The sequence below is a fragment of the Sarcophilus harrisii genome, chromosome 1 (assembly GCF_902635505.1).
Source record: "Sarcophilus harrisii chromosome 1, mSarHar1.11, whole genome shotgun sequence".
NCBI lineage: Eukaryota > Metazoa > Chordata > Mammalia > Dasyuromorphia > Dasyuridae > Sarcophilus > Sarcophilus harrisii.
The window spans coordinates 59,785,961-59,796,762 of record NC_045426.1 but is presented as its reverse complement, the minus strand read 5'-3'; positions in this window follow the sequence as shown (position 1 = coordinate 59,796,762).

Genomic DNA, 10,802 nt, shown 5'->3' with positions numbered 1-10,802 from the left:
TTCATCACAAGTCCATCGGAACTGGCCTCTATCTTCCCATTGTTGGAAAGAGTCACATCTATTAGAATTCTTCATTGTATAATCTTGTTGTTGCTTTTATAATGATGTCTTGGTTCTACTCGGTTCACTTCATGTAAATCTCTCCAAGCCTTTGAAATTATCCTGCTGTCAAATCAGACCTCTCACTAAGATTTACACACTGTGTGAATTTTGGCAAGTCTAGCTTTTTGTGTCTCAAGTTTCGACTTGAGTTCGACTACATATCTGAAGTATGATCCCATAAGGACAAAAAATTCTTGGATGAAAGAACAGTGCTCCTTTTCCAGGAGTCAATACTTAAACGGCTGCTCATAATTAAATGTGGAAATATGTTTAGAAGAATTGTACATTTTTGACCTATATTGGATTATTTGCTGTCCAGGGGAGGGGGGAGAGAGAAGGGAGAAAAATTTGGAACACAAAGTGTTGCAAGAACGAATATTAAAAACTACCATTGCATGTTTTTAAAAATAAAAAAGCTATTATTATTTTTAAAAATAATCAGCTGATTTTTGGTAGATTACCTGATGCCAGCTGAACAAATTATGTGTTACACATCCCACATAGTATAGTTCTCTCCCTGCTCTGTAAGAGTTAAAACTAAAAGGGCCTTTTTTCAGAGACCAACTTCATTTTACAGATAAGGAAACCAAGGTTCAGGTTAAGTGATTTGCGCAAAGGCAAACTGTTAGCAGTCAAACTTTGAATTCAAGGGCTGACTCAGAATCCAGTGTTCTTTCCAATGTACTACATATGATAATAATTGAACATAAAAAATTATTTGAGCTCAATAGATAATTAAACATGGAAGTGGAACCAAACAGCCTAATTTGTGGTTCTCTTATGAACAGAATGTTAGGGCAAGGATGCAAAAAGTGATTGTATGTAGTAGTTGTTCCATTAAGTTTCCAGATGTTGGTCAGTGATGAGACTCTAATAAGGAAATCTGGAAGTCAGAAAACACAAGTTCATATGCTAGTTTTGATATTTATTATCTATGTGACTCTTCAAGTTTTCTCATCTCTTTTCATCTGCAAATGGAAAGATTGGAATGTATAGTCATTTGAATCACATAATTTCTACTTTGGAAGGGACATCCTGTACCTGAACAAGAATCCATTCTATAGCAGAGATGATGTTGCAAAGGAAAAACTCTGAATCAACAACCCAGAAAGATGCTCTGAGATCATCACCATGAACCTTGGTGAAGTAAAATTAGTTTTTCCTGGAGGAATAAAATGTAACCTAAAAAGACATCAACACTGTTCATGAACATCCAAGTAGCCACATTTAAAACTCAAGACTTTCCTTGGATTTATAGATAAAGCAAAATATGTATTGGGCAAATCAGATAAGCAAAAATGAGTCAGGAAATACCTACTATATTTGTGCATTATTACCTTATAATAATCTGATGATGATAATGTTAAGCAGTTTAGTCCTGAGAAGGGGAAATTCCCATCTTGTTACAACAGCCTCTGTAGAAATGGATAGTATAAAAATCTTTAAGAACATTCATGTTGTCTTCTCTTACATCCATTTTGTGGTCTCTTCATGATGAGAAAAAGCTATTATTAGTAGCATGATGATAAATGTAATTTTCAGATTCAATCAGAAGCAAATTTCTATATCTTTCTGTAAAGTGAAACTAAGATTGAAACATGATATTTTCCAAGTCCCATAGAAGCAATGGGGAGATTGCAAAGTAGATTTCATAGGACCATAGATTTTAGAACTGAAATGTATTTTAGAGATCATCTAAAACCTCATTTTACGGATGAAAAGCTGAGGACCAGAGAAGTAAAATTACTTCCCCAAGAATATAGAGTAAAAAATAGAACTCTGCTGCCCTCCTTTTCAACACAGCAATCTAGCCACTAGTTTGGACCATCTCCATTTTGTGAGAATAAAATTGAGATAGCCTAATGGAAACCTCATAAACTGGAGGTAAAGTTGTCACAGGGTTATTACAGGACTTGCAGTCACCAGTCTGTATTTGAATCCTTGTTATTCAACTTACCAATTATGTGAACTTTGGTTTGAGATGGTGGGACATTCAGATGGAATTGTGAAGCAGGTAGTGTAAAGTTGGACCTCTTGGAAGAGGTCAGGGTGGAGATAAAGATTTGGAGTTACATTTTACTGAGAAATCAAGGGGAAATGACACAAATAGGGAGGGAGGAAAAAGAATTTACGTTTAAGAAAAATATATTGAACTTTTTTTTAATGTCTTATTTACTTCCTAATAATTCCTCATCTTACCCTCACAGAACACTCTTGTGACAAAGAAATAGTTAATTAAAACAAACCAATATGTTGGCCTTAACTGATAACTTATGCCTTCTGCCACACCTTGAGACTCTGAAAGTCATCATCATCAGAGTTTTAATGATTTTCATTGCTTTCCTTTACATTGCTATGATTATTTTGTAGATTGTTCTCATGGCTTTGGCTCATTGTGTATTATTTCATACAAGTCTTCCCAGGCTTCCTGAATTTTTAATTTTCAATGTTTCTTATGCTGCAATAACATTCTATTTTACTCATATACCATAATTTATTCAACTAGTCTTCCATTAATTGGAAGAAAATATACTGATATAAATATTCTGGCACATTCTGACTCCCCCCCCCCCTTTTTTTTGACTTTCTCAAGTATGTGCTAAGTATTAGTATCATTTTTTCAACAGATAGGTACCATTTCTAGTATAATTCAATTTTCCATAATGATTGGACCAATTCAGAGTTTCATTAAAAAAAAGTATAAAAGTATATCTGACTTTCCATAATCCTCCCAATAATTAACATTTTCATGTTTTCTCATCTTTGCCAATATGATGGACATGAATTGAAAACTGAAAGTTATTTTAACTTGCATATTTATAATTAGAAACCTGGAGCATTCTTTCATATTCAGCTATTAATCTACTGAAGAACAAGTGTTATATACATAATTGTATCACTTTTCTTTAAGTCTTGGATATCCTACCTTTGTCAGAAATATTTGCTATGAAGATTTTTGTCAACTACATTGCTTCTTATTCTAGCTGCACTGATTTTGTTTATATAATGTTTCACTCATATCCTTGACAATATTTTATCTTTTATAATCTTTTCTATTCCTTGTTTAGTAAAGAATTCTTCCCTTAACCATATTTCTACAAGGTATGTCCGTTCATTCTTTTTTAATGATGTAACCTTTTATCTTAATGTCAAGTACCTTATATTTAAAGTCTGTTTTAGTGTCTGGTATAACACAGTGATGTAAATCTTATTTCTTCTTTATTGTGTTCTACTTTTTCCAGGATTTCTTGTTGACCAATGTGTTCTTTTCCCTAATAGTTTATATTAGAAGTTTAATTGAACAATAGGCTACTATGTTCAATGTCTTCAGACACTTTCTTGCTTAATTTCATTGATTGACTTTCCTATTTTTAAACCAATTCCAAATACTTGTGATGACTTCCACTTTCTTTTTTTTTAATGAAATGTTTTTGTTATTTTTATTTACATATTTGTAATCACTTGCATATTAATTTTCTAGGTCTATAGATTCTAATCTGTATCATCAGTTCATTTAAGCCTCTCCTTTTTTTGTTTAAAAAATTTTTAATACTGTTTTATTTTCCCAAAGACATGCAAAAATAGATTTCAACATTCACTTTTGCAAAATCTTGTCTTCCAAATTTTTCTCCTTCTTTTCCCCCTTCCTCCTCCCAAGATAGCAAGCAATCTGATATGGGTTAAACACTTGCAGTTCTTCTAAATATATTTCCATATTCATTATGTTGCACAAGAAAATGATGATTACCACTTTTTAATACAGTTTGACATATGATAATGTTAGGTTTCCTTCACTGCTAATTTTTCCCCATGTCCTAGCTCTATGAAGTAAGTTTTTGATACTTTAATTGGTATGGCACTAAATGTGTATCAAGTCATTTAGATGGTAAATCACTTCTAAGAATAATTTCTCTAATTAATTATCTAAGGCTTTTTGTAATTCTGTAAAAAATATTTATAAGATTTAAAATGATTGTACGTACATGACCTATAAAAAGATTGCTTGCTGTCTTTGGGGAGAAGACAAGGGAAAGAGAAGAAAAATGTGGAACTCAAAACCTTATAAAGATGAATGTTGAAAAGTCTCTCTACATGTAATTAGAAAACATAAAATACTATTAAGTGAAAAAAAATTTTGGAGGCACATATAAAAATATTCATGAGTCTTCAGTATGTCTGGGTAAATTAATTCTTAGATATTTTTATTGGATTTCCTTTTCTATCATCTCCTTCTGGGGTTTATTAGTAATATGCAGAAAAGCTGATGGTTTCTGTGGATTTAAAAAAATTATCTCCTGTTACTTTATTGAAGTAATTAATCTCATAAATTAACTTTTTTGTTGAACCTCTGGGATTCTCTGAATTAGTTTCATATCAGCTGGGGATTCCACATTTTAAAAAATAAGAGAAAGACTAGCAAAAGGAAAGTTATCAGATAAGTAATAGCAGAACCTTGAGAATATAGTGTTACGATAGACAAGGAATAAAAGAGTATCAAGAAGAATTGATCATTAATAGCTACCCACTTCTAAAGTCACTGGACCTAATGATTTTTTAAATGAGTAATAATTTTGGAGAAAATAGTTTCAATAAGAGTGGAGGGGATGAAAACCAGATTATGAAGGATTTGAGCAATGATGAAGTAGAAGTAACTATTCTTTCTCAGTTTTCAGAGAGGAGAATCGGTGAGATATGGGGATGCTATGGTCAGTGGAGAGGTTGTTTTTAGTCTAGAAATAGCTTGAACAAGACCAAATGAAAGAAGCCTACAGTTGTCCAATGGTGTTCCGACTTTTCATGATCCCATGGACCAGAATATGTCGGAGCCAACAAAGATGGTGATAAAAAGGATATCTGAGACAAGGGATCAACTGATGGAACAAGGTCCCAGAGGAGACAGGAAGGATCCTTCGAAAGGAAAAGAGACAACTTATCATCTAAGAATGGATATGAGAAGGGAATAGGTGAATGGCATAGGGAAAACATGGAGGAAGATGAAGAAAAGGTGAAGTTAAGTGGGAGGGTGAGCAAGTAGAATTGGAGGTTTGGGGAAAGAAGAGAATATATGGAAAAAGTGATATAAGGGATTTGATAGAAAGTGAACAAGTAATGAAAAAAAAAATATTGCTATACCCCAATGAGATTTCATAGCATTAATTAATTTATAGTGGATCCTGTTAGTTTTTCTCTAACAGCATTTTCTTCAGGAATTCAGGGATAGATTTGGAGAAGAAAAATAACTGGAAGAACAGGATAAAAGAAATTAAAGAACAGCAGAAGAGACTAAGTTATTCAATTTAACAAAGACTGAATAAGTGAAAACTAATTTTAAGAAGAATAATTTACTGGGAAGTTTGATAGGATGAACTTTGTCATTCACAAATACAATCAATCAATCAATATTTATTTAGCACTTACTATATGCCAGGTAGTGTGCTAAGTGCTGGGGTTAGAAGAGTCCCTGCCCTCAAGGAACTCTAATGGAGGAAATAATATGGAAACAAAGGTATATTGTTGTTCAGTTGTCGTGCCTGATTGACCCCCTTTGAGGTTTTCTTGGCAGAGGTACTAGAGTGGTTTGCCATTTCCTTCGCCAGCTCATTTTACAGATGAGGAAACTGAGGCAAATTGGGGTAAGTGATTTGTCCAGGATCACACAGCTAGTGTCTGAGGCCAGATTTGAACTAAGGAAAATTACGTCTTCCTGATTCCAAATCCAGTCTCTATCCATCGCACCATGTAGCTGACCAAACAAATGTATATAAGCAGGATAAGGAGGAAGTAACAGAGGGAAGGCATTGGAATTAAGAGGGATTGGGAAAGGCTTCCTGTAGAAGACAAGATTTTAGTTGGGATTTTTAAAAAGCCAGACGGCAGGGAGAGTGTTCTAGAGTATACAGAATAGCACAATATACAATATAAGAGTTTCTTTTTGTGTATTGTATAAACTGAGAACAGAGACTCTTTTCCTTTAGTTGTGTCCTTAGTACTTAGCAAGTTTTTAGGCATTTAAAAAATGTCATATCTTCAAATATAAGATCTAAAAGTCTAATGACCTTTGTGGGTAATTGAAGTCAAATAGTTATGATGATCGAGATGTCAGGTCAAAGCCAACACTAGGAATTTTTGCAATAAGGGTTAAGTGCTATCAAATATTTCTTCGGCTGGTGGAAAGAAATTGTGTAGAATTTAGCCAAGGTGGGTCTTTGGCAGCTTCTTATTTTAAAAAGGTATTCCTAATTATTAGTGCTAAACTCTAAAATGTTTACACTGCTGAAGGATTGCACCTAAGGATAGACTCAGTCTTTAGTCTTCCAAAGGAGGCTAGAGACTATACAGGAGATGATCATATGGGATAGTAAAACTCCCTCTTCTTTTCTTCCCTCCAGAAGCCAGAAGTGTCAGTATGTGCATGTTATGCCTTCATGTGGATACAAAAATTAGTAAATACACAATGTTTCCCCCCTCAGAGTCCTAGAAAATAGCTGAAAGCAAAAAACTAATATTATTATAGGTAATAGTCTGATTTGAGGCTTGAGAGATATGTAAGGGAGCATTTCTGGAAAGGTTCAAGGGGAGTAGCTAGGTGGCCAGTGGATAGACACCAGCCCTGAAGTCAGGAGGATCCGAGTTCAAATCTGATCTCAGACACTTAACACTTCCTGGCTTGTGTGACCCTGGGCAAGTCACTTAACCCCAGTTATCTCAGCCAAAAAAAAAAAAAAAAAAAAAGATTTCAAGGAAGAAATAGCAGTTAATATGGGACATAATAGTTTCACTTTTGTCAAGTTAAGGGAAGGAACAGAATATTATGTAGTTAAAAACGAGCTCTGGTATGGGAATCTGCAAGTCAGATTCAAAGAGCAATTTGGTTGGAAATTAGGATGCCTGACTGTTATGATATAAAGAGGCAGACTGAGGCCAAATTGTGGAGGCTCTTTAGTGCTAGAGTGAGATGTTTCAATTTTCTCTTCCCAGTAATGGGAAATGAAGGTTTTTGATCTGGAGAGTGACATAATCAGAACTGCATGTTAGGAAGTAACCTGCTAATACTAAATGTAGTAATGAAGAAAGGAATGAGCAGATGCAGTCAGGACTGATTAGAAAGTTGTTGGGATAGTTTACCTGGCAGATCAACACAAATTTACTGAGATACTCTGTTCTTCATGTAAGGGTCTATTTTAGTTGTGCCTTCACTTGGGGTTTTCTTAGAAAAGATACTGGAGAGGTTGCCATTTCCTTCTACAGATCATTTTCCAGATGAGGAAACCGAGGCAAATGGAACCAAGTAAATCGCCATAAGATCACACAGCAGTCATATCTGAACTCAAGTCCCAGGAATTCTATCCCCTGCACCATCTAGATACCCTAAGGTTCTAATGTTCATGGCCAAATATTATTTACAGTGAAACTTTGCTGCTTTATAAGAAATTGGTGTTGAACAACTTGGAACTATGTCCAAAGAGCTATTAAACTGTGTATACTTTTTGATCCAGTAGTGTCTTTATTAGATCTGTATCCCAAAGAGACCATTAAAAAAGGAAAAGGACCCCCATGTACAAAGATGTTCGTGGCAGCCATTTTGTAGTGGCAAGAAACTAGAAACTGAGTGGATGCCCCTCAGTTGGGGAATGGCTGACTAAGTTATGGTATGTGAATTTTTCTACAAAAGTGATATATAGCCTGATTTTAAAAAGATTTACATGAACATGATGCTTAGTGAAACAAATGGAACCAACCAAAACATTCTACACACAGTAATAGCAAGAATGTGCAATGATGAATCTGACAGATCTAGTTCTCAGTGGTTCAGTGATCCAAAGTGACCCAATAAACTTTGGATGGAAAACAGCCTCCACATCCAGAGAGAACTATGGGAAAAAAATGTAAATCACATGCTATGTTCATTTTTCCTCCCTTTTCTTCTGTTTTATTTTCTTGTGGTTTTCCCCATTTCTTCTAATTTTTCTCTCCCAAGATGATTCATAAGGAAATATGGGGAAAAATTTTTTTTGAAGGTACATGTGTAACAAAAAAGTTTTTTTACTATAGCTGGGGAAAATAAAATAAAAATGTAATTTTAAAAATAAGTAGGCTAATTTCAGAAAAAGTTGGAAAGAGATGAGCTGATGCTAAGTGAAATGAATGGAACCAAGAACATTGTACACAGCAACAAGATTATGTGATGATCAACTGTGATAGACTTGGCTCTTTTCAACATCGAGATTATCCAAGGCAATTCCAATAGATTTGTAATGGAAAGAGCCACCTACAACCAAAAAGGGAACTATGGAGATGAAATATATATCAAAGCATGGTATTTTCACTTCTAAAAATTTTTTGGCTGTAGCTATTTGCTTGTTTTTTTCTCTCACGTTTTTCCCCCCTTAATCTGATTTTTCTTTCACAGAATGACAAATATGTTTAGAAGAATTGCATATGCTTAATCTACATTGGATCGCTTGGTGTCTGGGGGGAGGGGGATGGAGAGAGAAAATTTTGGAACACAAGTTTTGTAAATGTAAATGCTGAAAACTACTTTGCATGCAATTGGAAAAAAAACTTAAAAGCTAGTATAAAAAGAAATGTGGCACAAAACAATTGGGGAAAAAAAAAAGTGGTCTCAAGAAAAAACAGAAAAATGCCCAGAAATCATGCAAGTATTATGATGCTAATACTAAACTGCTATGACCTGCTAAACTGTATAGTTTTTAAGACTCGCTTTTCTAAATCTTTTTCCCCTTTCAAAGAGGGCCCCTCTTTCATCTGCTATAAACACATCATAACCTTTAAAATAAATAGGAAATGATTTATCCTATGTACTACTTCTTGACCGATATTTTCATGTGAATGGATTACATTAATCAGGAATTTTATTTCAGGATCTTTTGTTTATAAAGAGTTTTTTTTCCATTAAAGAGGCAGATTGGATTTTTTTGTTAATTTTAATTTTTCCCAATTATATGAAAAAACTTTTTGATTACACATGTACATTTTTAAAAACCTTTTTCCTTGTAAATCATGTTGGGGGAAAAACAAGAGAAAAAAATAAATATAGCATATGTTGATTTGCATTGTCTCCATAGTTCTCTGGATGATGACATTTTCAATCCACTTTGAGATTGCCTTAGATCACTGAACCACTGAGAACCAAGTCTGTCATGGTTGATCATCGCACAAACTTGCCATTAGTGTATACAATGTTTTCTTGGTTGTTTCTGCTTATTTCACTCAATATCAGTTCATGTAAGCCTTTCTAGGCCGTTCTAAAATTAGTTTGCTCATCATTTTTTAAAAGAATAATATTCTATTAATTTCATATATACCATAACTTATTCAGCCATTCCCCAATTGATGGGCATATCAAGTGAATATATTTGCAGGAAAAAATGTGTTTTGACTAAATCTGTACCCCTCAGCTCCACAGGACAAGTAGGGTGGGCGAGGAATGTATAGACAAATGTTTTTATATTTTCTTTGTAGGCTTTCCCTGCCTAACACAATGCCATGTAAATAGTTGGAGCTTAATGTTTGATGAATCAAGTTAGTCTGTCTTATCGCAAGGTGAAGAGCATGTCCAGACTTCTTCATGGAACATGTTTCTTCTAGGATCTGGAAGTTAAGTATTTATTTGTACTTTTCCCAAGCAGCCTTCTCCCAAGAATGGTTTTCCTCCTGGCCCTGGTTTTTCTTTCAATCCAAGTGTAAAATTATCTTCCTGCATGCATGGCATTACTTTAGTTACTATTAATACTTTGTAATTTGACATTCTAGAGTGCAGGTTTTTAGGGTCCCCCCCCCCAAGTAGGGGATGAAAGCCTGAATGAGAACAATAGCTATTCAAGTGGAAAGGACAATCTGTGGAGATGAGACATTTACGAACTATCTAGTTTAAAGTAGAAGGTTTCAAGTTATGAACCCAAATTGTTCTGGATATACTGCACTTCCAATGTCCAAGAGGCAGACAGTGACACAGAACTAGAATTCAAATTATGGCATCTTGTATGATAACTGAACCCATAATAAACTTGACTGAGTCCAGATCAAGCTGTGGGAAACTCCTAGAGCTTGGAGATGTAACATCGATGATAATGATGCCCTAGAGAACTAGTCGGTGAGGCTGAATAATAAAATGGAATCTCAAAGAGGGAAGAGTATCCAGGAACTAGTCAACAGCATCAAATGCAAAGGTTGAAAGATATGAAAAATAGTCATTAGAGCCAGCCACTAACACCACTGCAATCTGCCAGGTTTGTCTTATTGTGGGGAGGTCAGAAGTTCAATTGCAAGCAGTTTAGGAGACATTTAAGTGCAGGTATTAGAGATGACTTTTCTAGGTTTAGCCGAGGATATAATAGTGAGGACGATTGATCAAAGAATTAATTCAATGTAAAAGCAAGTCCTCATATGTGATTGAAAAGACATGCGAGTTTTAAAAATTAGGGGGAAAGGATCAAGGCCAAGTTGAGAATGAAGGCCTTTATTCCAACATTTACAGCTATTTTGAATACTCTTAAGCAGTATTCTGCCAAACCCTAAAATGTTTTATGATTTAATTCAGATTTTAAGATGTTTTAAAGTTCTAGTTTTGCTTGGCAAGTAACATTTTTTCACCATCACTCCAAAAATGTTTTACTTATGTGCCTTGGATCTGCTGAGATTGTTGCAAGGGGTTTGAGAATTCACAAAGACACTGAGCG